Source organism: Crocodylus porosus, unplaced genomic scaffold (assembly GCF_001723895.1).
Source record: "Crocodylus porosus isolate Cpor-Errol unplaced genomic scaffold, CroPor_comp1, whole genome shotgun sequence".
In the NCBI taxonomy this organism is placed as follows: Eukaryota; Metazoa; Chordata; order Crocodylia; family Crocodylidae; genus Crocodylus; species Crocodylus porosus.
In genome coordinates this window covers 23,324,550-23,350,220 of record NW_017728918.1, presented here as the reverse complement: position 1 = coordinate 23,350,220, position 25,671 = coordinate 23,324,550, and the positions used below count along the sequence as shown (strand labels likewise).

The 25,671-nt window shown below is 42.3% G+C and overlaps 1 long non-coding RNA gene across 1 annotated transcript; it reads right to left on the bottom strand.

Annotated features, from left to right (window-relative positions):
• Window positions 1-11,868: 11,868 nt before the first annotated feature.
• On the bottom strand, window positions 11,869-21,396 carry LOC109312192. Its single transcript, XR_002101726.1, has 3 exons — window positions 21,238-21,396; window positions 20,471-20,476; window positions 11,869-11,880 (listed from the first exon to the last, which is right to left on the bottom strand). It is a non-coding gene; the product is annotated as an uncharacterized LOC109312192 (long non-coding RNA).
• Window positions 21,397-25,671: the final 4,275 nt, after the last annotated feature.

Below are 25,671 nucleotides of genomic sequence, written 5' to 3'. Positions count from 1 at the left end.
CAACCCCTCCCACAGTCACCCCACACAAGCACAATTCCCCCCATCACAGTCCCTACTTACTCCCAACAGCTCCTGGGTCCTGGGCACGCTAGATCCTTGCCATGTTTCTGCTTGCCCCAGCACACTAAGGGTGCATGTCCCATGTGCTGGGGCAGCAGGAGCACATAGATCCACTCTGGCCAGAAACCAGAGCATCTCTCCAGAAGACCAGTTTTCCAGTTACCTCAAGGCATGGTCTGGGACTGTGCCCTGTCCTGCTTTCCCCCCCCCGCCCCCCCCCGTGGGTTTTGTTTGTTTGTTTGTTTGTTTGTTTTTTATACCTGGATATCCAGGTATCAGATTCTGAGTCCATGCTGCAAATATGCTCTTGCAGCTTCTCAAACTGGTTTGGGATGCTGCAAGAGGCACATGCACATTCGTCTGGATGCTCCATAAATGCTTAATTTAATCCAAATATAAAAGAGAGAAAAATAATTGGATATGATGCTTTTTAGCTTTTGTTTTTGCCTGCAATATACTCTTTACTTGGACTAATTCTTCAATAATCTATAATGTTCAGCCTGCCTGTGAAAGTTAATGAATCAACCTCAGATCACAACTCTTGTTTTTGTTCCCTCTCTCTTAAGTTAGACATGGGCTCCATGGAGGGAAATGATGATAATAAGCATTCTAGAACATACAAAAATTGGGTGATTCAGCAGAGTATCTTGATGAACTGTAATTAAAAGGCAGGCAGCCACACATTTTCAATAATGTGAAGGAAAGTGTCTTCTAATTGCTGCGTTTTTTCCAACTGGAATGTACTTGTTTAACCTATAGTGCAATCTATCCCTTCCTACCATTATGTGTCATCAGTGAATTTGAGAGTTTATTCATGCTCTGCATTTTACTCCCCCGGCCATTTTATATTTGAAAGTTTCTAAACGTGTATTGGCATTCTGCAAAATTAGCTCATCCAGGGCAGTTAGGCGTTTATTGCAGTTCATGCAAAAATCAAGAGGGAAGAGTGCTTACAAGGTTTCTTATTTTTGTTTAGCTGTAGGATGAATTTAAAATGGCACATCTTTTCAAGACCAAGATGGAGATCAGTTAATGATTATGGATGAGAATCACATCTTCAGCATGCCCTGTTGTGATACCCATGCATAATCTGCCTACATTTGCACCTATCTGTGTAGGTGGAATGGTGCGTTCTCACATACCCTTGCAATGACACATTTCCATAAGCAGCCTACACACTGTCCATACCAACAATGAAGCATTTAGTACCATGTCTCATTATATTGACTGTTAAACTTATCTAAAAAGTGTGATACACCAAGGATACAGAATGATAGATGAAAGCACAACAATTATATTGTTCTCTCCATATATGTTATCATCACCGTGCTTACTCAAAGCCACACAACAGTTAGACATAGCTACGTACATCAACTATAATAGCTTCTTTTGTTTAGAATGTCTTGTCTTTAGAGTTTGTTTCCTCCCTCCCCACCTCCATTCTTTTAGTTCATCCCTTTGTAACTCCTCACGAATGGTTTGTGCCTGGAAAGATGTCATATCTAGAAAATGACATTGTTAACAAAGGGACTTAGATGTAGAATATGGCCAGAGTCAAACTCAGATGATTCACAGTAATACATTCCAGCTTTGGGATCCCACCTATAAAAATGTGCTTCTTCCAGCCATTTAACATTATTCTGGGCCAGGTTGGCCCAGACATTCCCTGCTGAGTGTGATTTTAAATCCAGAAGATCCTGAAGGTATGCCTCCTCTTTGAGGGAGCTCTGATCCAGCCTATTCAGTATCCTTTCAAGCAGGCTTAGAACTTTAAACCACCAATAGCCAGCATGGAAACAAAGATGAGTAATTCCTCATGTATTTCTTTCCCAAACTCAAAATAAATGGTCCTTAAGCTAGTGGCTTCTTTTGCCCATAGTTAAAACAGATAAGCTTACAATATTTAGTGGGCATGAAAGAGCATGGCATTTTGCTTGGCACATGTGACTTGGAGAGGACAGCAGGGGCTGGGGCTACAGACATTGGACCCCTCCCAGTTCCCCCATAATCTAGCTGCCCAGAGGTGCGCACGCACCTGCTGCCAGCAATGAACCAGGCTGGGGCTCCACAGGCCTCATACATCAGCTTGCAACCTCTGCGGGGGCCTGCTCAGAGCCCAGACTGGCTGCTGCAGGTGGTTGGGAGGCTGTAAGCTGCTGGACCGAGGCTTGTGGAGCCTCAGCCTGGCTCATTGCTGGTGGTGGGTGTATGCATCCCTCTGGGCAGACAGTGGGGAAGGGGCTGGGGCTGCGCTGCCACAACATGGATCAGGCCCCTTGTGGATCCCCCATCATCCACCCCTGGCAAATCAACATCTTACAAGTCAAGGTTGGGGTGTTTGCCCAAAAATGGTACTGACCCCTGTTTTGGTCAGTAATAAAAGTAAAGGGTGATGAATTACCAAAAGGGATAGAGTAATTTAACCAGGGTATTACAGAAAGCAGTGAAAAACCTGAAGGCTTGGCAAGAGGTAAGTGAAAACTCGTTCTGGAATGTTTTGTATTGAAAAAGTAACATTTTGAGAAGGAGCACGAATGGAACGTAAAGTGTTAATAAATCTTTTATGTCTGTTAATATCAACCCCACTCTCCACAGTCAATTCTAAAGAAGCCTTAGGTTACAGATGAGTACGCCCAGCTGTGCATTCGGCCACACCTCATTTAGCTTCTAACTAATTTGGTACAGAAGAGACTGTTTATAATTCCACACATTAGCTGCATTTAGGGCCAGGGTCTTACTGGAAAAGCCCCAAGGCATTACCTGATGCCAGATAAGTAGGTGAGCAGAGCTCTGTTGTCTTCAACAACACAGTTAGTGATAAAATAGTAACAATCATCTAGGAAACAAAGCCACAGGACTTTTTTTACTGTGTGGGGATTGGTCCCATTTACAGCCATCATTAACCAGCCACCAGTGATGTTGATCCCTGAAACAGGTAAAACCATGGTTTGTCCAGAGACAGATAACACTGGTTTCAAGCAGAGGCAACCTGTACCATAACATAGCGATTTAGTCTGTGCCAGGGAGCATACTATGACAAATTCAGAGAGAGCTAAAAGATTCCCCAGCATAGACAAATCTTGAGTAATCAGACAGGTAACAAACAGCTCCTTCATGCTGTTTGCCTCTGTGATCAGGCCTTTCCTGGTCATTCACTTCCACACTTGCAAAATATGAGCTGATCTAGTTCTATAAGCAGACTATGGCCTGCTCCCAGGGAAATAGTTAGAAATGTTGCTACCAACTTTGACAGAAGGAGGATTGGCCATTATAGTGCCTGAAATATTAGAAAGCCCTTCAATTTGTGAATGCCCTATATTTGTCATGGATTCACAGCAGAAACACCTGAAGGTAGGTAGAGGGCTGAAGGCATGCTGTGTGAAATATTTTGGAGGGAATGACCTTTGGGGGCAGCTTGTAAGAAGGGACGTCTTTGGTTGAGAGACCTGGCTCTGATGGAGGGGAGGTTGACCCCAAGAGGTTGTCACAGAATTTTACCATACTGTGTTTTCCAAGCATTTGATCATTTTCTTTTTCTCAAATTGTTTTCAGTCTGCCTCTCTCAAACAATCCCATTTCCTACGTGGGTAAGATAGCAAGAAAAAATGCTGGTGCCAGGGATAGTATAAAAGAAACCATCTGCCAGCTCATCACAGGCAAAAGATCAGCTGGTGCCTCAGAAATTCATTAGAAACTAAGTTGAGAAGCCTGCAAGTAGCGTTTTGCTGTCATTTGACTTAGTTACACTAATTCCAAAATGCTAATAAAAAGTCAACACATGAGACATTAGAATTAGATGACATTTTAGAGATGAAAACCATTGCATCTACTGCACTTTGATTTTTCTCCTATTTGAATCAGAAGGTGACAGTTTAGGTTATTCTCTGACCCCATAATAACATCCCAGTTTTCTAATCATATGGCCTGATATTCGGCATAAAGCAGTGTCTAAATCAAATGAAAGTAACCTCTAAGCAATTCAGAAACATATTAGATTGTTAAACATGTCATAAATCACACATCAGAAGTATAGATTGCATTGACTAGCTACATTTATTAGCAATGTGAAGTATGTGACTGGAAAAGAACACTTTGCAACAAAAATGAAATGAGATTATGAAGTGTTTTACAGGGAGAACTTAGTGGAAAATGAGTTGTTAATCAGAACTAAAGGAAGGGGATCAAATAATACATGTAACTTTAGGTTTTCCTTTTGGTGAACTTTCTTGAATGCTGGCTAAGAAGCAGAGTCAGAGATCATCAAAACCTTATGTCTGTTAAACATAAATGGGAATTTATCGCTAGAAGAATTACCACTGTACAAATGCATATCTCAACATTGTTAAAGTTAGACATAATTGGCACTGAAAAAGAGCATTAAGAATTCTTTAAACCCCATCTTTTCATCCAAACTTTCAGTGTAAAAAACACAGCTACAGCTATGAAGAACATTATATTGCCACTATCCTCTTGGCAGGCAGAGGTTTTTCTTTTTGTACATACCATTTGCAACTCTCTGACTTGATTCCACAAAACCTGCATATATCCCTCAGAGAAAATAAAGACAAAATAGGCAGCTTTTAAAGTTCTACAGGTCTGCTCCTGCAGTCTTATGCCAGGAGAATCCTGCTTGAATCAGTAGACACTTTGCTGTGGTTAAAAAAAAGAAGATTACAGCTAGGGGTGTATTGAACAGTTGCACTGTGCTGCCCCTGAGGTCATAGCTCACTGGGGCTTAGGGTAAGAGAGAAAGTGTTTAGTTCAGAGTTTTATAAATCACATTTTGAGGAGAGACTATTAATCAGGTTTCCATTGTGGCCTCTGAAATTCATTGCATGGATTGTGTATGACTCAGTTCCTCCATCTAATAAACTGGGGTAGTGACATTCAAACTTTGGACTAGACCCAGAAAGGGCCTTAGGTACTACAGTGATCAATGCTTCAATGAAGACAGTCTGGCATGAATGAAAGTAACTAAACACAAAGTTTTATTGCGCAGCAGTTTACATGACTGCTGTCCTTTAGTCTATCTCACTAACAAACCAGCTGCTTACTAGGTGAGGGACCATCTCTCAGCTTTTTCAGTCTCCTGTTAGGGCACATCTCTATATTACAACTTCTATCACTACATCTTCCCTCCTAATAATAATTACAAAAATCAACTAACATAAAAACCAGTTAGTACATCTGCAAAGGGGAGGTTACTAGGAAATTACCGCAGAGCACATTTTTGCCTTCCTTTCTTATTCTCCTTTTTCAGCAGTGTTTTTAGCAAGCCTCTGTGCGTGTCTGTAGATGTGCCGGGAGGCTTCTCTGACCTGCTGTAATTACAGTGCATCGGGACAGACTTAATTGAGTCTGCTGGAGCTTACTAATTAGTGCGTTCCAGCCAGCCTCCACGTCTCTTGAATCAACACCCTTGCCCTTCAAAATGGCAGCAGGGCACTTGAACTAAAGCTCATCAAATGAGCATGGGGACACTGATACTGCAGCACTTTAAAGGTAAATGTGTTATAAACTGCCAGGGCTTCCTGCTGTAACGTATGTGAGAAGACTGATAATTTGACTTTGCCATTTTTCAAATTGGCCCCTGTGACTGCTAGGTACCACACTCAAATACCCTCCAGCTTTCCACTACATTGGTCAAGATCAGAAAAAAACATGCAGGTTGCACATGTCCCATAACTAACTGTGCACTCATTTAGATTGTAACTGCAGAAAGATCGCATACAGAGGCCTTTGCCCTTCCAAATGCCTGTGTTGCTTTTCACTTGCTTTCAGTTTCCAACTTCTTTTTCAGTCTGGAACCCAAATTCGCTCAAATACTTTGTCATGTGCCACTCCTGACACCATATAATGATCAATGAGGACAGTTTGGAATGAATGAAAAGAACTAAATGCTAAGTTTTATTGCATAGCAGTAGATAAGCCTCTGCAGTCCTTTAGTCTCTCTGCTGGACAATAAAACTTCATGTCACTAACTGAGGGACCATCGCCCAATTCCCAGCTCCCTCAGCATCCAGTTATGGAGCTATTCTCTAAGTATAACTTCTATCACAACAGTTCCCTCAAGTCACTTAAACAGATTTTAGGTATCCTGCCTCATAGGTGCCTAAGGCCAAAAGTGAAATCCTTGGTATTCATACCTAAGCCATTCCGGACAAGATAATCTGTTTTCTGAATGATGAGTTTAGTTCATGATGATGGGTTATGACACAATTTATGGTGCCATATAAACACAATTTATGACCACAAAGATGTTACATATTTTTGAGGAATGTTGTTGTGGCTGGTACCATTTTTGGTACTGTGACATCAATGAGCACGTGTCAAGTTCCTATTTATAGTACAAGTGAAATGTTAATTGAGCCAGAAATACAGTGTGTGTCAGTAGCTTTAGCAGTACAACATCTAAACTCCTTTGCAGATCTAGTCCTTTGTGACTGAGCAATGGAAAGTGCTCTTTGTAGGCTATTAAATAGGAAAAACAACCCTCAAAAATTCATACCTAAAGATAGAAGTCTTTTGGCAGACATGCCAAGAAAACTCTGTTGGCTATGTAGTCAGCTAACTAGCAGGCATGGGTTGTTTCTTTATCCAGCCACTGAAAAATACCACATGATGGTTTCTCAGTAAAGGTGAGTTTGAAGAAGCCGGCCCGCCTCTCCCCCCCACATCTTCTTTTCCTTCTGCTGCTTCTTATTTCATGTTCTGGTAGTGAAAGGGGCTGAGTTCACTGGTCTACTAAAAGCTATAGGAATGGACTGTGATGTGCATATAACTTGCCCAAATTAAGGTTGGGCATTTTTGCAAATTATGCAATCTATTTGTCTATCAGGAGCATCAAATTACTTTAGAAACCATAGTACATCTGCCAGAATGACTTGAACTACAACGCCAGCAGGACCCAGTGATTTTAGTACTAATTTGCAATGATAGTCACCTCCTGCAAAATAATGGAAAACAAAAACCACAGGACAAATATAAATTCTGCAAAAATGATTTAAAGTTTACTCAAAGTTTAATCTTTCAGTAATTTCATTGTAGCAATAACATACAAAACAGTCATTTTTGTTTGGTGTCCTCGAGATTTAAAAGATTAAGTAAAAGATGAGAATGCTGGGAAGAATTTCAATAAGTGATTAAATCAGGTCAGAAAGTCCATTGGCAACTGTGCAAGTGAAGCTTAAAGAAGAGGTTTGCTTCCCACTTCTGAGGGCCAGCAATCTGAAGGAAAGTCATCCAGTGTTTTTGGAGCTAAAGAGATAATTACTAGCATGTTTCCTTGGTTTTGTTTGATATTATGTTTCTGTAATAAAGAAATCTAGATTTTGGACACCGGTTGCATACCCAGTTAAAAAAGTACTCACACTGCCTCCCATCATCCAGCTCGAATTCTGGTTTCTGTGCTTGCACCCTGCAGTCTCAATGCTTGATAAAGACAGTAATTCCTTGCTATAAAAGCTAGGTATTTTTATTATTGTTAACATAGAGCACAGCTTGCCAGAGTCCTGAAGCATGCATTTAAAAGTTATACATGTGTTTATAGCTTGTTTGCTAAATCAGGGTCTTTATGAGGAGAACAACAAAAATACTAAGGTTGGATAGCACAGAGACTTAACATAGGGTATAACTTCTAGGATGTGTCAAGTCCAGATGAAAACAATTGTCATTTGCTCATGACAAAACTGGGCTGAAGAGTGGATGGAAACTTCTGTGAAATGAATGGATCTCCTAAATGCAGGTCCCATTTGAAAGTGTCCCTCAGACAGAAATCCCTATGTAAGTAGTGCCTTGTTGGCAGGCTCTGCAGAGAGGCTGCTAACTAGTTTGATGATTGAATCACTTCTTCCCATGACTGCAAGCAAGCAGAGTTCATGCACATGCATCGATTGGGTTGCTTGGGGAAACTAGTAGAGCTGCTACCAGCCTTCTTTGGATAAAAGAGAGCAGGCTTTTTTCCCCAGGTGGAGGGCAAAGGAAACATGAAGATGATTCTTATAACAGTAGTTAACTTTTGAGTTATTAATATGTGGCACTTTAAACAAAAAAGGCCTTTCTGATTCTCAGCTGAGGATCAGAAAGGCCATCTTTATATTCCTGTTCCTTTCCAGGTAAAGAGACTGTGTTGATTTACACTGTTAGGATTCAGCTAGCAGAGTACAAGACTAATGGCTTCAGAAATTGCTTCAGCCTTGGCAGTGACAATAAATACCGTTTCGTGTTAGTTATGTATATCTCACACACTCAGTTCTAACTTACTGTACGTAGAATGAAGAGTGCCTTGTTGCTGAATAATTTATTACACATTAAATACAGCCCAAGGCAATAGAGTTTTCAGGTTCCACAAAGGCCTTATATATTTCCTACTGTTGTAATTACGTAAAGGAAATGCTGACAGTCTGAATTATGAAATATAGATTATCCATTCAACAGTTCAAAGATACATTGTGCTTAACAGCAGCAAGTCTTTGCAGGGGGTTTTAAATACACTGTTCCCACTCTTATGTGTTGCATAGGCTGAATTTAAAAAATCTCATTATGAGAGTAAGGTTATAGACCCCGAGGAAACCTTATATTCACAGAGGTGTAAGACAGACTGTCTATCCTTCCCAGTTATCTTTCCTTTGAAAATTTCTTTTTATCTCTCATTTGGTATTGAGAGATATAAAGATACTTTGACTCAGAGAGTACCTTTCATCCAAATAACTGAAAGAGTATCCTATGTTTGAATGAAACCTCATAATGTCCCTGTGAGATAGGTGAGGCATACTTGCAGATTATTTCACCCAGCAATGATATATATAGCTCCACAGCCACTTCTGAGGTAGAAGGCAGCAGCAGTTCTTAGGCATACTGTACAGCAGCAGTTTTCACACGGTGATCCAGGAAACCCTGGAGTTCTGCGAAAGGTCATCATGGGGTCCACAAAGAGATTGGGGCAATGGCAGAGTAGGCTGGGTGGTGGCACATCCCCATTGCAGGGCCAGGTCAATTTAAGAGTGTGGCTTGGTTACTTGTGCTCAAACTTAAGCATGGAGTTAAATGTTCTGCCAAATCATGATCTAGATGCTCACCACCAAGCCTTTTAAAAGGCAGGATTAACTCAGATTTTTTCAGTGGGAATTGAGAAACTTGGCATATAACAAGACTAAGCTCAAAGGCACAGATATATTTAAAAAATAACAACCAGCACTCATATAAGGCTGCATCATCCCCAGGGCTCAAAATGTTTTACAGCACAGAAAAGTCTCATAATCGCCATTTTACAGATGAGAAAATAAAGCATGAAACAGGAGAAGTGATTTATTCAAGATCACCCCACAGGATAGTAACTTGGAACCAGGAATAGTGCACACTTGCTCCTTGATCCCTCATCCGGTGCCTTATATATTGAGCCAAACCATCTCCCATAAGTGACTGAGAGGAACCTGATCCTTGTCTTAATAAAGTCAATGACTAACCCAGAGTGTGGCCTGAGGTTTCAACCAGCAGCTTATTATAATCTGGGGACACAGGTCATTTTAAAAAAATAAAAATATACAACTTAAAATGTAAAAAAACTTTTAGAAAATCAGTTACATGATATTTACCCAAGTCTGACATAGCTCTCAAACAACCCAAACATTCCCATATTTTGGTGTGAGGTTTGCTAAATTTTCCCAGTTCTTTATAACATCTCCTACATAAAATTTCTGCAACTTTTTTTACCGTAGGTTTGAGTGACACCTCATTATATCTAGGGAGACTACTCATCATAGGTTTTCTGTATTTTAGAAAGATGGAAAACTAAGTGGTTCGAACATGCCACTTTTAACATGCCAACATTTTAACACAAAAATGACTTGTGCTGAGTGGCATTCATTAACTCTCTGCCAGATCAAATGCACTTTGTTCTACAGATCATGAATTAGCTATAAGTCACTCAGTCATGTTGTTCCTAGATGAACTTCATCCTCACTATTATGCTATAGAAGAGAAAGACAGGCATCAAGGTGTTCCTAGTCATTGTAATGAAAGTAGGTTTGATTATGATTAAATTAGCTATTGGAGAGGAAGAGATGGAGCTGGGAAATGGATTCCTACCATCTAAAAGAACGTGTGGAATCTACAAAAAAAAAAGAAGAAATAATCAGAGGTTTGTGACTAAACACAATATTTTGTGGGGTTTATTTCCCAGTACAGCTTTTCTACCCACCCCGTGCATGTGCATTTTGATATAGTCTTTGATTACACCGATCGTACATTATTTTCTGTGCTTCCAAACTCCTGCCTTGTTTTAGTGGATGCTGTTCTGTGAATGAGGCAGCTGTTCAGAATTTCTTTAATCCTTCTCATTCAGTGTGTGTGGCCTCATGTTTTATTTACTTTACACAATCCAAAATTGGCCCTGGGTATTGATTTGTTCACCAAATAGTATGTGCTTATGCAATGAAAGGCTAAATCATAAAGCACAAAGGGGTAGAATTAAGGTTGCATGTGGTTGAATTTAGGTTAGGCATTTCCTACCCTGATTTTCCCACCTAAACAACCTTCTTTTAACATATGAGGAGAGAGATCTGTATGCAAGAGGATTAGACTAGCAAAAAGTGCACAGAAAAATCTGTGCTGGATTAGAACCGTTTGTACATTTCAGCTCCTAAAGCAGAAAAGTTATTTGCCTAAATGGTGGATATCATGAGGTTTACAAAGAGATGTCACACTTCTTAGAGCACCCACAAGAAGTCTTATGCATCCCCATTGTTTGATGTCATGATAGGTGGAAAACCCATAATTACTGTTTCACCTGCTGGTCTCCTATTGGCTCACCTTGCAGCAGGAGCAAGATTCTTATCATAGATTCTGCATAAGATAATACTACCAGTGTCTCGTGCCAGAAAAGGCACATGGGGTTGGAAAGAGGTGATGGAAGAAATGGCTACTCTTCGCGGTATATCACTCACTCCTTGTCAAATTATAAAGCCTGTAACCTGATAGGGCTCCAAATCCAAGACCAGATTCAGGAATTATGGAAGGCATAAAAGGAGTAGCAACAATGGCTTTACTCCTACCTTCTTAGAAAATCATCTATATTTTTTAGGCAGGTAGTAGTAAAGCCATCATTGCTACTCCCTTCATGCCTTCCATAATTCCTGGATCGGGACTGAAATTTGGAGTCCCATCATGTTCCAGGCTCTATAATTTGACAAGGAGTGAGTGACATACAGTGAAGAGTAGCCATTTCTACCATCATCTCTTTCCAATCCCATGTGCCTTTCCTTGCATAAGTTTCCCATGGCATTCCTGCCTGCTCTGTATTAAAGCAAAGAATGCAACCTGAGCTATTCTTTATCTTTTGTATCATTTACTTTATTCCCCAGTGGTTTTCATTATGACTACTGGGAGACAGATCCAAGGTATAACAGATCTCACTATTAGCAGTATTTTTTCATATTTTTTTCCTCAATTCCATTCAAGCATGTCTAATTATTAAGTTAAATAATTTGTAACCATACTTGGCATTTACTCTATTCAAATATTTAAGAGAAGAGAATAGTCCCTGTAGTTTGGGGGAGTCCTCAAATGTGGTCTCTCAGATTATTCAAAAATAAATATATGAGGCATGGCAATTTGTATTTCCTAGACCCTGTGGAGAAAGGATTGGCTCAAAGGGTAAACTCATTATTTTGAATTTGAAAATACAGGGGGCCTAGAAAGTTAATGCACAAAGAGCTCCTAACACATGCTTAGAATTGTCTGGTTGAAAGCACTGTACTAGAACTAAGTGTTAATTATTATCACATATGTTATGTGGATTGTTAAACCACAATTATGCTCCCACTAGCATACAGCTGGAAATGTCACCCTTGTTCTTGCTTTACATGACCCATGCAGACACAGTTGAACATTCATCCAACTTGTGTAAAGTAGCATGTGTGCAGGCTGCTGCTTACATTTTTCCCTCTTTATGTTGGCCTTATTCCTACATGTATTACACAATCCAGTCTCCTCCACTTACCACCACCTCCTCCTTTTCCTCCTACTCCACCTCAAGCTATGAATAAAGAAAGGCAGCTGGTGTTTCAGTGTCATATTACTAATTCAACAACTTCATACCTTTCCTCTGAATCCATTCACGAGAGACCCCTCTTCAGTAAGGCTTGATCCTGCTTCTACTACAAAAAAGTTAAACAATCCCATTGATTGCAATAGGAACTCCCTTCTATGGGAAAAAAAATCTATGCAGGTTAATACATTTATATGCAGATTTTCTATTTCTGCATGTGAGTGTTTTCATTTTATCTAATGGCTATCTAATATAAAATTCCCTGGAGCAGAGACTAACACACAGGAATCCAACTGCTCCTGAGTACTCTACCCATTAGGCCACTAAGTTACGCAACCTTTGGCTCGTTGTGCATAAATCATACATTCTTTGTTACATGGTAGCCCAACTTCACAAGGTGGGTTGACAAGTGCTCCCCTCAGACTAATCTACAATTTGTTGGTTAAGGCGCTCTTCGGGGATGTGAGAGACGTGGGGAGAATCTCAGGCTGAGCAAGGCCTACTTTCCAGCTCTCCCACTCGCTTGGCAAGCACTCAGACAAGTAGAATATTATATAAAAGGTACTAGCACCTATAAATTGCATGTTTTAGGTAGGATTTAGGTACACCTATCCACATCAGCAATGCACAGACCCCTATGGAGCTGCTTAAGTTCTTTCAAGTTAGAAAACACCTCAGTTTACTGATAAAAATGTCCTGCAGTGCTTAAAGTTCAGTTACTGTGCATGCTCAGAATTACAGCCATCTTGGTTAAGGCAACTCTTTACCACTTAAACCCTTCCTAACCCTTCCCATTTGGCATTCACAAAGTAGGTGTCCTAGTGACTAAGTCCCCTAGGGGCTTGATCTGACCTGTAAAGCACGCATAACACACAGACATCACTGGCCAATGTGGTCCCCACACTTTACACAGAATCACAGAGAAGTAGGGCTGGAAAGGCTCTCCAAAGGGCATCTAGTCCACCCCCTTGCCTAAGATAGGATCATCCTTATCCAAAGCATCCATACAAATAATAGCATTATATCACACTGGTTACATCATTCACCCAGGAAGCCAGAGATCTGGATTTAATGGCCTCAAGAGACTCAGTTGACTCAAATCTACATGTCCTCTTTTCCAGGAGACCTCCTTAACCATCAGGCTATAGAATATATTAGGGATGCCCCTCTCCTCTCCTCCTGGTGAACCCAATGTACCAGCAGTGCAAAATTAATGGATTAGGAGAACAATATAGAAAAAAAACTTAGTTGCCCAATGGTGAAGGCACTCCTTTAAGGAAGAGGAACTCTGTGTCCCAGTCCCTGCTACTAACAATGTTTATTTATTTTGCATGAGACTGTCATTGGTTAAAAATAAAAAATGCACCAGCAGTGGGACCTGGACTGACATCCCTGGGCTTGTCAGGTTGTGTAGAATTCTTATTGCTTGGCATCACTACAGGATAGGGTTAAGAAGGCTGGTTGCAGTAACTGTCTGTACCTGAATATGTTTGGACTTCTTTCAGCTTCAGCCTTAATTCTGAATTTCCTGTGTTTGTAAGGCTTGCGTTTGGAATAGTTGCAACAGACCTGTAAAGTTTTACCATTGAGTAAATTGAACTTTAACTCCAGTTTCATGCAAGAGGGTTTGTTTTTGTTTTTGTTTAATCTAGGCATTTCTTGAAGAGTAACAGTTACAGAATGTGGAACCAAGCATGCAGGACTCGTCTATTAATGCCTCCTTGATTCAGGTGCTAGAAGTCTCCATAAAAAGTCAAGGGAGCTACCGGTGAGTCATGCTACTAGCCGATTCCCTTTAGCTACATCCAGGATATAAAGGTTGTGTGAGAGAAAAGTGGAAACATGATTTAGTTCTTTAGGGGTTAAAAGAAACTAAGACAGATAAAGTTCCAGGAAAAAACCTTTAGAACAGAAAAAAACCTGAGGCGAGGGTATACATCATGGGATTGTTTGAGATTGCAGTAAAGTCAAGCCAAAGAAAGGAAATGATAGTAGGTGTTCATTAAGGATCTCTTTTGAAGATGGGTGAAAGCTCAGCCTATTCACACTCCCTTTCTGCAGTACCTTAATCATTTAATTTCTATCACACTCTATGGGCTTTTCCTTCAGCTTGGGCTTTACACATTCAATACCAAAGCTGTTCAGTGCAGTACAGCTACACTGAAGAAGGCTATTTTAGTAATTACTTCAATCCTCTTAATGTAGTAATAGCTTAAAGCAGTAGCAATTTTAGCAAGTTCTAAAATGGTTTGCAACTGCCAGAAACAGAGTTGGAAATGGGAACTGGAAATATGGAAACAAATCTACCAATAATTGCCATTGTGAATACTCCATGAACAGAAATAGTCAATAAAAATAGTAAAGTTTTGCTATTAGGTAGCATTTCTATTATGGAGCTCAAGGTACCATGAAGACAGAGTCAATATCACTGTCAGAGGCATAATAAGCAGGGTTTACACCATGGCAAACTGTGCTGGAGAGTTGTGGAGGAGAGATGGCCTTGCTGAATGCTGCTGGAGAGAGGCTGCTCACCCTAATCTACCCATCCTGGTTGCTGCTGATACACCAGCAGCCTGGTGTCTGTGCGCTTGGCTCCTAATGAAACACTGAAGTTGTGGGGCTGTTCGTGCTGCTAGGGCATGGACTCTGCAGGGGTGTCACCATGCTGGCACCTCTACTAAGCTAGTGCCCAGGGCAGTGCCCAGTTTGTCTCCCTCCCACCGAGTGATGCTACTGATCCTTGTCTTCCCTGTTTACATAACAGAACTGGAAGGTAAAAAGATTTGCCCAAGGTAATATAGTAGGTCAGTTGTCTAGAGCTAGGCCTAAATCCTGCTCTCATAATATTAAAGATAGCAGTAGGACACGCTAGTTTGTTTCCCACTGATTTGATTCTCGGCTTGATGACACAATCACGAATTGTGATCACATACACTTGATGACTCCTGGGCTCAAAAAAACCTATGCCTAAAAAAGCAAGGCAGCGCACATGATAGCAGAGTGCACTACCCAAAACTGGAGCCTGGCCAGCCAGAGCCACACTGGCCGCACGCCAGGCATCCTGTTGCATGATCGAGGCCCCCAGGATCCCGGGTAAGGCAACTTGGGCAAGCAACTGTGTTGGCCTCAGCCTCCCCTATCCCAGCCAGGGTAATGTGCTGTACACCAGAGTGCACATGGCATGGGCGTTCCCTAGGGATAAGCAGCAGCGGCACAAGGTGTGCTGCTGCTACTTGTCCCCGGGGAAACATGTTCCCGCTCCTGGGGACACACCTTTAGTATCCTGATCTTATGCTTGGCTTCCTTTGATGGTGATAAACTTTTACCAATAATATGCAATGTTTCAGAACATCTGGGGGAGTCTTTGTGTCTTAGCTTTAAACTATTTTCCTTTCTCTAAAACTTCTTTTCCTTATTCTGTTCATCATTTTTCATGTTGCCATGGTAACACCCTAAAAATGTTCCAGAGACATTAAAGCTCTGAGCTTTTCTTGTAGCCTATGATGCTTAATCAAAAAGTTTGCACTACATCCCAGTACTGTAAGTACTGAAGCTAAAAATATTGCTCTCTTTGGAGCATAAACAACTGTAGCATGCTTTCAAGCAGAGCCTGTGCTTATAGTATAACACAAAAATACCCCCATTTATCTCTGTAAACTAATCCATTTCTGCATTTTAGCAGCATGCCGTAATCCTAAAGCTCTTGAATATCTTGTATTGAGTGATTCATTTCTTTACAATAGCATGTACTTTTAAGGTTAAGATAAGTATATAGGCTGAAAGTGCTGGTCCTTTTTAATTTCTGACAAAGATGCTATTTAAAACTACGATCCTGCAAATACTTACACATGAGCAACTTTATATAGTGAATAGTATTACTGTGCTCATGAGAGTGACTTATGGTAACAGTTACTCCTATACATCAGTTCTTGCAGAATTGTGCTTCAGCCCTTACTACTAAATAACAGGTCTGCCTGTCAGATTTGTATTTCTGGCTTTCAGGTTGATTGTGATGGCACACACAAGTATACCTTAGCACACAGCTAAAATTACCCACCTGTTTGCAGGGCGTGTTATCTTTTTTCCATGACATTGGAAGCTTTTCTTCCCATCATTCTTCTTTAAGGCTGTTCAAACAGGGATCTAATTCCTATCCTTGTTTAAGAAGCATGGAGGGCCCTTTGTAATGCTGACAGTAACTGAAGCTGACTTCTGTCATTGTCACCTAAAATTAATTGACTGAAGCTTCTGTATTGTCAGGGGTTATAGTCATAAAATCTGCCAGTCCTAACATTTTATTTTCACTTTGATGGGGTGTGTAGGTGTTGAGAATCTCTGAAAATCAGGCCACTTGTTTAGGTGCCAAGTATGGATTTAAGGATCTAGATCTGAGCACAGCACTCACAGCTATACTCTAATGATAATTAGAATCTGCAGCAGGAAAAAAGTTTCTGAACTCAATGTGCAAGTCTCATGGAATCATGTGTAAGCTTATAAAAATAGGTGTCATTTCTGGTTTCAGGTGACAACTGGTATAATAAGATACAGAAAAAGAAAGGACATTTTTAGTGGTCTGAGTACTAGCTTGGTGCTTTGAAGTTGTGGTGTCAGTTCCCTGCTCGCTGTAGCCTTGGATAAGTCACTTAGGGGCATGAACGACTCATACCCCCAGCAGGTGACGGGGCATGGCAGTGGCGGGAGCACAGCAGCAGCAGTAGGAGTGGTGGCAGCATGGTGACAGTAAGGGTGGAGCTTCCGCACATGCTTCCGGTGCTGGGGGGGGGGGGGGAGGCAGGTGGCAAGCACTGATTAAGGGATGACCGACCACCCAAAGCCACCACTGGCAGTATCAGTGGCAGCCAGTGGGGGTTGTGAACCTGCCCACAGGTGCCACTGACACTTTTAGTTGCGGGTGCACTGTCATGCTCAGGAGGTGCATGTGCACCCATGTGCACCCCTTATGCGTTGCCCCTGCTTAGGGGCACCAACTCCCTTCTTAAGTCCCTAACTTCCACTAAAATCAATGGAAAAAAAAATTGCCCTCCAAGCAAGTGTGTATGCACTGAAGAATTCTTGATTGTGCCATCAAGCCTAGAATCAAAACAATGCTAAACAGTTACATATTTTTCTGGAACTGGACTTAGGTTCCGGGGCTCAGAATAATAGGGCTTGCCTAACTCATAGTGGGACCATGAAGATAAAATACTTGAACCAGTGCTGCTCAGAGATTACAGCAACAAGGAGCATATAAACATGCATAGGTGATTGGTGACTCCTAAGACTGGGCAGCACCAGCAGTCAATCACCAACTGGAGGGGCTGAGGGTGGAGGGAGAAAAAAATGGGAGGGGCTGAGTGTGCACCCTCCCCCACACCTAAAAGTCTGTGGGGCAAAGGGCGAGGGAACGGGAAAGGGCCATAGAGGGGCGGGAGCCAGGCTGGGGCTAGCACTGGGCAGGGATCAGGCTCAGGGCCAGGGTCTGCTGCACCCATGTAGCTGCCCCTTCCCTTATACCCGGGGTCATTGCCTGGTGCCAGTATCTACTGCCCCCAGTCATGTATTTGCCCTGACTGCCACTCTGCATTTGTCCCAGTCTGGCTCCAGCCACGCATCACTGGGGGGGCCTGGAGCTGGAATGGAGCCAGCCTCGACTGTGCTGCTGGGCCGGAAGAGACAGAGCCCCTGGACCCCTGCCCTGCCCAAGTCATCCCTGGGCAATGCCTGGCAGCTCATGCTGAGTCACAGCACTGGGGAGCCAAGGGGGCACATGCCTCCCCAATCTTTGAATGGGGCAAAGGTGGGCTGCAGCTGCAAGGCCAGCTGGGCTCTACCTGCTCTGCACCTCGCTGCAGCTTTTGAAAGAGGTGAGGCGCCACGTATGTCCTGCTACTGGGCAGGCCAGTCAATGAGGCACATAGAGCTGTGCTGCGCCACTTTCAAAGGCTGCAGTGAGGTGTGGAGGAGGCAGAGCCCACCTCGCCTTGCAGCTGTAGCCTTCCCTTGGCCTGTGCAAAGATCGGGGGTGGGGCATGTACCCCTCCCCCCCCCTTGGCTCCCTGGCACCGTGACTCTGTAGAAGCCACTGGGCTCCACTTGTCCCATGACTCAACCTTGCCAGGGCTCCATTCACTGTGAATGGGGCCCTGACTGGGCTGGGTCATGGGGCAAGCGGAGCCCAGCAGCTCGTCTAGAGCTCTACCTGACATGTTGGAGCCAAGGGCTTGGGAGAAAGTGCCACCCCTCCCTCAGCTCCCCCACAGTGCATGGAGCAGTGGGAGCCTCCGGGCTCCAATTGCCCCATGACCCGACCCAACCAGGGCCCCATCCTCCATAAATTGGGCCCTGGCCAAGCCAGGTCATGGAACATTCTCCACAGTGCAGCAGGGGTGGGGGTGAATGATTCGGCTCTGCCCCTACCCTGCTCCCTCCTCTACTGTGGGGTCTTAATCTCTGTCCTCCACTTCCCCAGCTCAGGAACTAAAGGAAGAAGAAACCTTACCTACATGCCTATTGTCCTGCCAGCTGCAAGCCTGGTGTGCTCCTCTCCCCTGCTGCAGCAGCCTGCAGCTGGGTTGCCCTGGTGTTTGGGGAGGCTGAACCCTGTTAGCCCTACATGGGTGATTAACTAATTTAGGATAGGTTCATACAGGTATGTACAACTAGTCAGCAGAATAAACACAAGGGAACAATAGATAAGTACTACAATCCCAGGGGAAATATCATCAGGGATTCAAGAAGATAGACATATACCCATGTGCATGTATATAACACTTGAATAATAATAATTGACAATAACATTAATTCACAGCTCCAATGAAGTGGGGCTATCTCCAGCTCTCAGATGTGGGCCCCTTTCCAGCAGCAGTGGTCCTCAGCTGCCTGGGACTCTTCCATCCTGCAGGCAGGCTCAACACCACAGGTACACATGGGTCTCCCTGCTGCCCAGGGTTGGAGGCAGCTCCCAGGGTCTGAGCCCCATGCGCCGTACTGTGCACCAGCGGGCTGGAGCTTCGGTCTGGCGAGGGAGACTTCAGGGCTCTTCCGGGTGCTGGCTTTGCCCGCTGAGCAGCTCTCCCCCAGGTCTTCTTCTGCCCCCCTCTCTCTTCTCCATCCCCCAGCATGTCTGCTTCATTCTCTTCGGAGGCTTCGCCCCCCTCCCCCACCAAAGTTTTGCCAGCCTGGCAGAGTCCAGCCCCTTTCAACAGTTACCAATCCACCAATCACGAAGAGGTTTCTCTGAGCCCAGAAATGTCAGGTTGTCTCAGTAAGTTTTCCACACCGGCAAAACTAGGTGCTGCATATAGCACACATCCCAGCTACCACATGTGCTGGATCCAGCTTTCCAGGGTGGAGGTTCCAGACTTGTCCTGTGTGGGTTCTGCTTGCAGCATGGGTCCTAGACTCTGTGCAGGGCCTGTCTAGCACACACTTCATCTGGTGTGTGGGTCCTCTTGAGACCCAGGGCCAGCACCAGAGGCTGACAGATGTGTCTCCACAGGCTAGACCTGGCCTGTGGGCTCTAGATTTGACCCTGTGTATATTTCTTACCACTAATCAGCAGGACTCAATGGATACTCACATGAGAAGTCCTAATTCACACAAATAGTCATGCTGAAGTGGATGATCGTACTGGCAAGGATAAGGACTCCTTTCAGAAGGGCTTGCAGGACCAGACTCTTAATTACTGCAGTTTTACTATTTAAAAACAATAAAAGGTTCTTTCTTTCTGGCAGCACACCTCAAGGGACTATAAAATACAACATCTCTGGAAACAGAAATAATTGTGCTGTTCACTAGAGCCTGGCCACAGAAAAAAGAAATGATATATTTGATGATTTTTTTTCTTCCTTAGTCTACAAGCTAATTACAATCTCCTTAAATTTGATTTATTGTTCAAATTGGCATGGAACTATTCTATGGGCTGGATGAACATTGCAGGGCTAGCACTGCTGGCTGGATCAGGCCCATGCCCTTCTCCCACCCCCAGCATACTGGATCCAGCACCTACTGCACCTACTCCAGTTGGTCTGGAACTATTGATTTATTATTCAGATTTTCAGTTAATAACTCTTGCTCTCTTGTAACACTTCTAAAACTAAGCTGTCTTGATTGTGTTCATTGTCACAGTCTCTTTTATTCATAGAAGAATAGGAAAGTATGGCTGGAAGGAACCTCACAAGGTCATTTAGTCCAGTCCCCTACTTAAGGCAGGAAAACCCCTGACTAAGCCACCCCAAGCAACTGTCTGTCCAATCTGCTCTTGAAAGTTTCCAGGGATGGAGATTCTACAAATTCTTTAGGTAGCCTGTTCCAGTGCTTGATCACCCTCATGGTTAAAATGTTTCTCCTAATCTCCAGCCTAACTTTTTCCTGCTTAAGCTTAAGGCCTCTGCTCTTAGTCCTGTCCCCTAAAGCTACAGATAAAAGCCTATGTCCATCCTTTCTAGAAGTGATTTTCAGGTATTTGAAGACTGTTATAAAATCCCTTCTCAGTCTTCTTTTCTCCAGATGAAATATCAGCCTTTCCTCATAAGTCTTGCTTTCCAGGCCCTAATATTTTTTGTTGTTTTGAACTGAGCTCTTTCCAAATTGTCCACATCTTGCCTGAAGTGTTGGGCCCAAAGCTGGATACAGTACTCCAGGTGAGGCCTCATCAGTGCTGAATAGAAGGGAAGAATCACTTCCCTTGATTTGCAAATGGCATTCCTGTTAATACAACCCAGTATGCTGTTGGCTTTTTCGGGATACTACAAGAGGATACTTCAGGCTTATATTCAGCTTATGTCTACTCTAACCCCAAGATCCTTCTCTGCAGCCTAGTCAGTCATTCTCCAGTCTACAGCTGTGTATACAATTATTCTGTCTCAAGTGCAGGACTTAGCACTTCTCCTTGGTGATCTCACCTGATTGATTGAGGACCATTTTTTCAGTCTATGCAGGTCATTCTGGCTCCTAGCCCTACCCTCCAGAGTGTCTTCAACTCCACCCAATTTGGTGTCATCCACAAATCTGCTAAGAGTATACTTAGTTCCCTGGGGAACCCCATTTTACATTTCCTCCCAACTAGACATTGAGCCATTGATTGCTAGCAGCTGCCCAAAAGGATTCATCCAGTTATTGATCCACTGTACAGTACTGTCATCTAGTCTATATTTCTATGGCTTGTTAATGAAAATGTCATGGGAGACAGTGTAAAAAGCCTTGCTAAAGTCAATTTATATCATATCCACTGTTCTAGCTCCCACCCACAGAGCCATTCACCTTATCGTTGAAGGAAATCAGGTTGGTCAGGCATGACTTGCTCTTGGTGAATCCATGTTGGCTGTATTCATTGGCTGGCTGAATATTACTTGAAGAATCAGGTTGCCACTGCCTGAACTGTGAAGTTCTTGAACTTGCAAATACCAAATTTGTTTTCTAGAAAGATTTGTAATGAGCCCAGATACTGCAATGAACTCCATTCTGGGGGTAAAGTTCAGTATAGGACAATGCCCTCCATCCATTTGCAGAATTCACTTGTGATCACATTCACAGGCAAGAATACTTGCAGAAGACCTTTAGAACATGAATACAAAAGGGGCATGCACATGCCTCAAAATTAGTCAAGTCAGTACCAAGGCCTCTGTAACCATAAGATACTGTAACAACCCGCCTCCATTCTGCCGTGTTTGGCTAGCTAATCCAAGTGAATATTTGTGAAATAAATGGTGATACTGTTGGGCTACTTGGGAGATAGAAAATTCACTCTAGTAAGAAAAGAATGCGTGAGAGGTTAGTACATCATTTGAATTTTTAGGATATATCAGGCATATATCTGCACCTTCCATGACCAACTTCGTGGCATCATTCAGATCACTTCAGAAATCTTCCCCACACTTGTTTGGTATAGCACTTTCAGGTCTTAAAATGAGGCGTGAAATACTTATCTAAGTAAAATAATTATTTAGAAATACTAATAATAGTAAACATACTAATAATGGTAAACATTTCTGTACATTGGAGGAAATAGATGGATTATAGTACTGGCAAATGTATATGAAGATGTGTTTTATTAATTATATGTCAGTAGTATTATTCTGGAATTTCCAAATGGCCCCAGAGAATAAAGGCACAGAAATCTCAATCCCAGTATATCAGAGCTAATGCTGATTATCAGAATGGAAAAAGAAGCTTGCCCTGTTCTTTCTATCCCTGTTCATTGAAGACTAGATGGCTATTAAGTGAACTGCACCACCTGAGGGGGACCCCAAAGAAATGCAATGCCCTGAGGGGTAAGCAGAGCAACTTCCCTTTAAGGGTTTAACATTCTTTATGGGAGGTGACATAGCCCCTGTCATTAAGTCATTGCCTCAGGGTGATGCCTCCCTTTACTCCTCTGCTGTCAGGTTGCACCTTGCAGAGGTAGTTGCTCAGTAGAAGCCCCTGCACTCCTCTGAACTCAGTACTTGAAATTCTGAGTAGTAGTTCCTCAGGCCACGCAAAATGAACTAAGGATGGGAGTCATTATTCCTTCCTATCACTGTGCAGCCATGTAACTCAGGGTACAGACCAGTCCTGGCTGACAAGAGTTGTTAGATTCTACTTTCAATCCAGCACCTTTCATGAATATTTAAATCTGCCTGAAATATAGATAAGAGTTTTTCAAAAGATGTAACTATTATGATTATGAATATTTATCAAAAAATTTAATATGATTTTAAATAATATAATTGTAATAAGGTACTTTGGGGAGTGCATGCATGGAATACACAGGGACCTTGATTCACTCTTCACGGTGCACCTTTTCTGTGGCAATATTCAAATCCTCAAGTTGCCTTTTACATTTTACTGCTTGAATAATTAAAAATTTCAGAGTCAGTACAATGTGTTAAACTAGAAAGCTATTCTGTTAGCTTGACAAATGTGTTTCTTTTGGTACCTGTGGTCTCATTGGGAGAGCCCTAGGAACATGTAGGCCCAGATCTGTAAGGTACTGGTACACATGAGCAGCCCCATTGTCATCAATGTGGGATTACTCACATGATTAAAATCTACTTCATGCGTAAAGGTTTGCAGGCTGAAGGTTATAGGAATGTATAAAGAGGACATTTGCTTAATCCTAATTAAGCAATGCAACAAGGTATGTGCTATTGTGCAATCCTAATCATATACCTCCGGGTGTTGCTAGGCAGAAAGCCAACAGCCATGTACCAGCATTCAGAAAGGTGTGCTGTCATTGCACCATAACTCCCTACTGTGCCTTGCGTCGATTATAGAATGTTATTTTCAGTGTATACCGCATACTTTATATATTTTTTAATTCTACCAACATACAGAGAAGAAATAATTGTGCGATAAATGTCACATTATGTAATAAGTATACAGTCTATTTTTACATGGACAACAATAATCTGAAAGGTGTTATTATTTATAAGGCAACTTTAAGCATGATTGCTCTTATGAACAAATATAAAATAAGGACAGCTAGATTTTATAATATTAACCCTTGGTATGGCATTTGTCATGCCCCTAACACCGGTGCACCCTTGACCTGCAAGCCTGGGTCGGCACGACTGGCTTGGCGCAAGGAGGGGGATTTATGACTGGGCAGGTGGGTGATAAGGGTGAGCAGGAGTCAGTATGATTTAAACACAGCGTGATGGTTTCACAAAAGATGTATTTTACTTACGCTTCTGATGTGCTGCAGTGTAGGCAGAGGAGCTGATTGATTTAGTTACAGCATGCAGATATCATGTTACCCAGCATTTACAGGGTGGGTAGGACAGTTGCTTCCGAGCGATTCATATAAGCCGTTGCAGTATGCAGATTACTAAGAGCTCTTGATAAGAAAGATAACGCCAAAGATAGAGAGATAAATGGATCGGTAAGACGAGATGGGGGTACGCCCAAAAAAAAAAAAAGTAGGTGGAAGAGATAACATTCGTTGTGCACAATCTGTTTTTCTTGAGTGTATACACGGTTCTCTGCTTGGGCGGAAGTTCTTTCAAAGTTTTATTTGACACAGGTGACCAATTACTATACGCCAATCATAAATAATTAACGAGCTGGCACTTGTGCTTTCTTTGTTTGCTCAGGTTTCATAAAAAAGGGGGGTTATTTTTACTTGGGTGGTACTGGTCCTGTTTGGTCACAGGATGGCGCGCATAGTATATTTAATTTTACAACTTTACTAAAGTCAGCAAATCTCATTATTATAGGTACTTTATCTTTTGTGCTGGGCTGTCAAGGTCAGTTTCTCTCTTTCATATGATAAGCTCAAGCGATTTGAAATGAGACACAGATAGGGGTGTGTATATGCAACACTGTTAATACAGAAGGATAAATTACAACCACAGAGTTTGTTGTGTTAGCCTCTGACCTTTTGTCATCTGACCTTTTGCCATTGGCATCTGAAATCAAAGACTTTGATCTTTGACAGCATTGACCTCTAGACAGGTGGTACACCAGTGAAATCACAGCAGTGCAGGGGTCTGCTAGTTCAGAAATTATACATACTATATGTATAGTATATGTGTGTGTGTTCATGCACACACATATTCCAAGTTATATCTATATGTCTATATGTGGATATATATAGTGTAGGAAGATGCCAGTGATATATAAAAGGAAGTTACTGCTTCTTGGGAAGATACTGTTCTCACTGCTCTCCCTTCATTACAATTACCTTGTTTGTTTTATCAAAGATGACTTTCTCACAAAGATTAATAAATGGGTGATGAGGTGAATCACAAGCACAGGAAACAACTATTTTTATGAGCATCTGGATTTTATTATATGAGCAACATTTAAAGAGAAAACTGAAGGTTATCACTTTCAAAACCCATCCTGAAAAAACCTAATAAGTACCTCCTACCCTGTCTTAAAATATTTGCAGTCATTGGTTAAAGTACTCCTATATTCTCTATAGATATCTTACGATCATTGGTTTCAGTTCACTCCTTTATAGAAACCTTACCCAGTATGCACTTCTGGTACCTGACCCTTTGCACTTGAGAGTGACTAGCAGATATAACTTTAAAATGGTCATTTCATATCTAACTGGTATAGGTACTAGTTTTTCATTCCTCTTCCTTGCTCTTGGGTTCTACTGTGATTTCTTTTCTTTTTCTTCCCGCCTCCCGCCCCTTTAAATCTATCACTAAAACAATAGTATCTTCTTTATGGGATAGAGTGTGATATGAAAGCTTTACTAGTGAGGAATTAAGACAGGGATATCTTATATAATATCAAAAAGTGATAATGTCTGCCACCTCAAGCTACTCTGAGGCTTGCCCTTAACATGTATCCAGTCCTGCTGTCGGTTAATCTTTAACTGGTGGTAGTTTGATATTTTAGATCGGGGTGGGCAATTATTTTGGGTGGAGGACCACAAGTCATCAAGGGCTGCATAACAGGCAGCCCAGGGCAGATAAATATTAATTTTCTAAATTTTTTAGGGGACCTGCGGGCCGAACAGAATGGTCTGGTGGGCCGCATCTGGCCCGTGGGCTACATTTTGCCCACGGTAGCCTCCCATGCCATTCACCTGTGCACTGAGTATGTGGGGTCCTCTCTGACTTCACCAT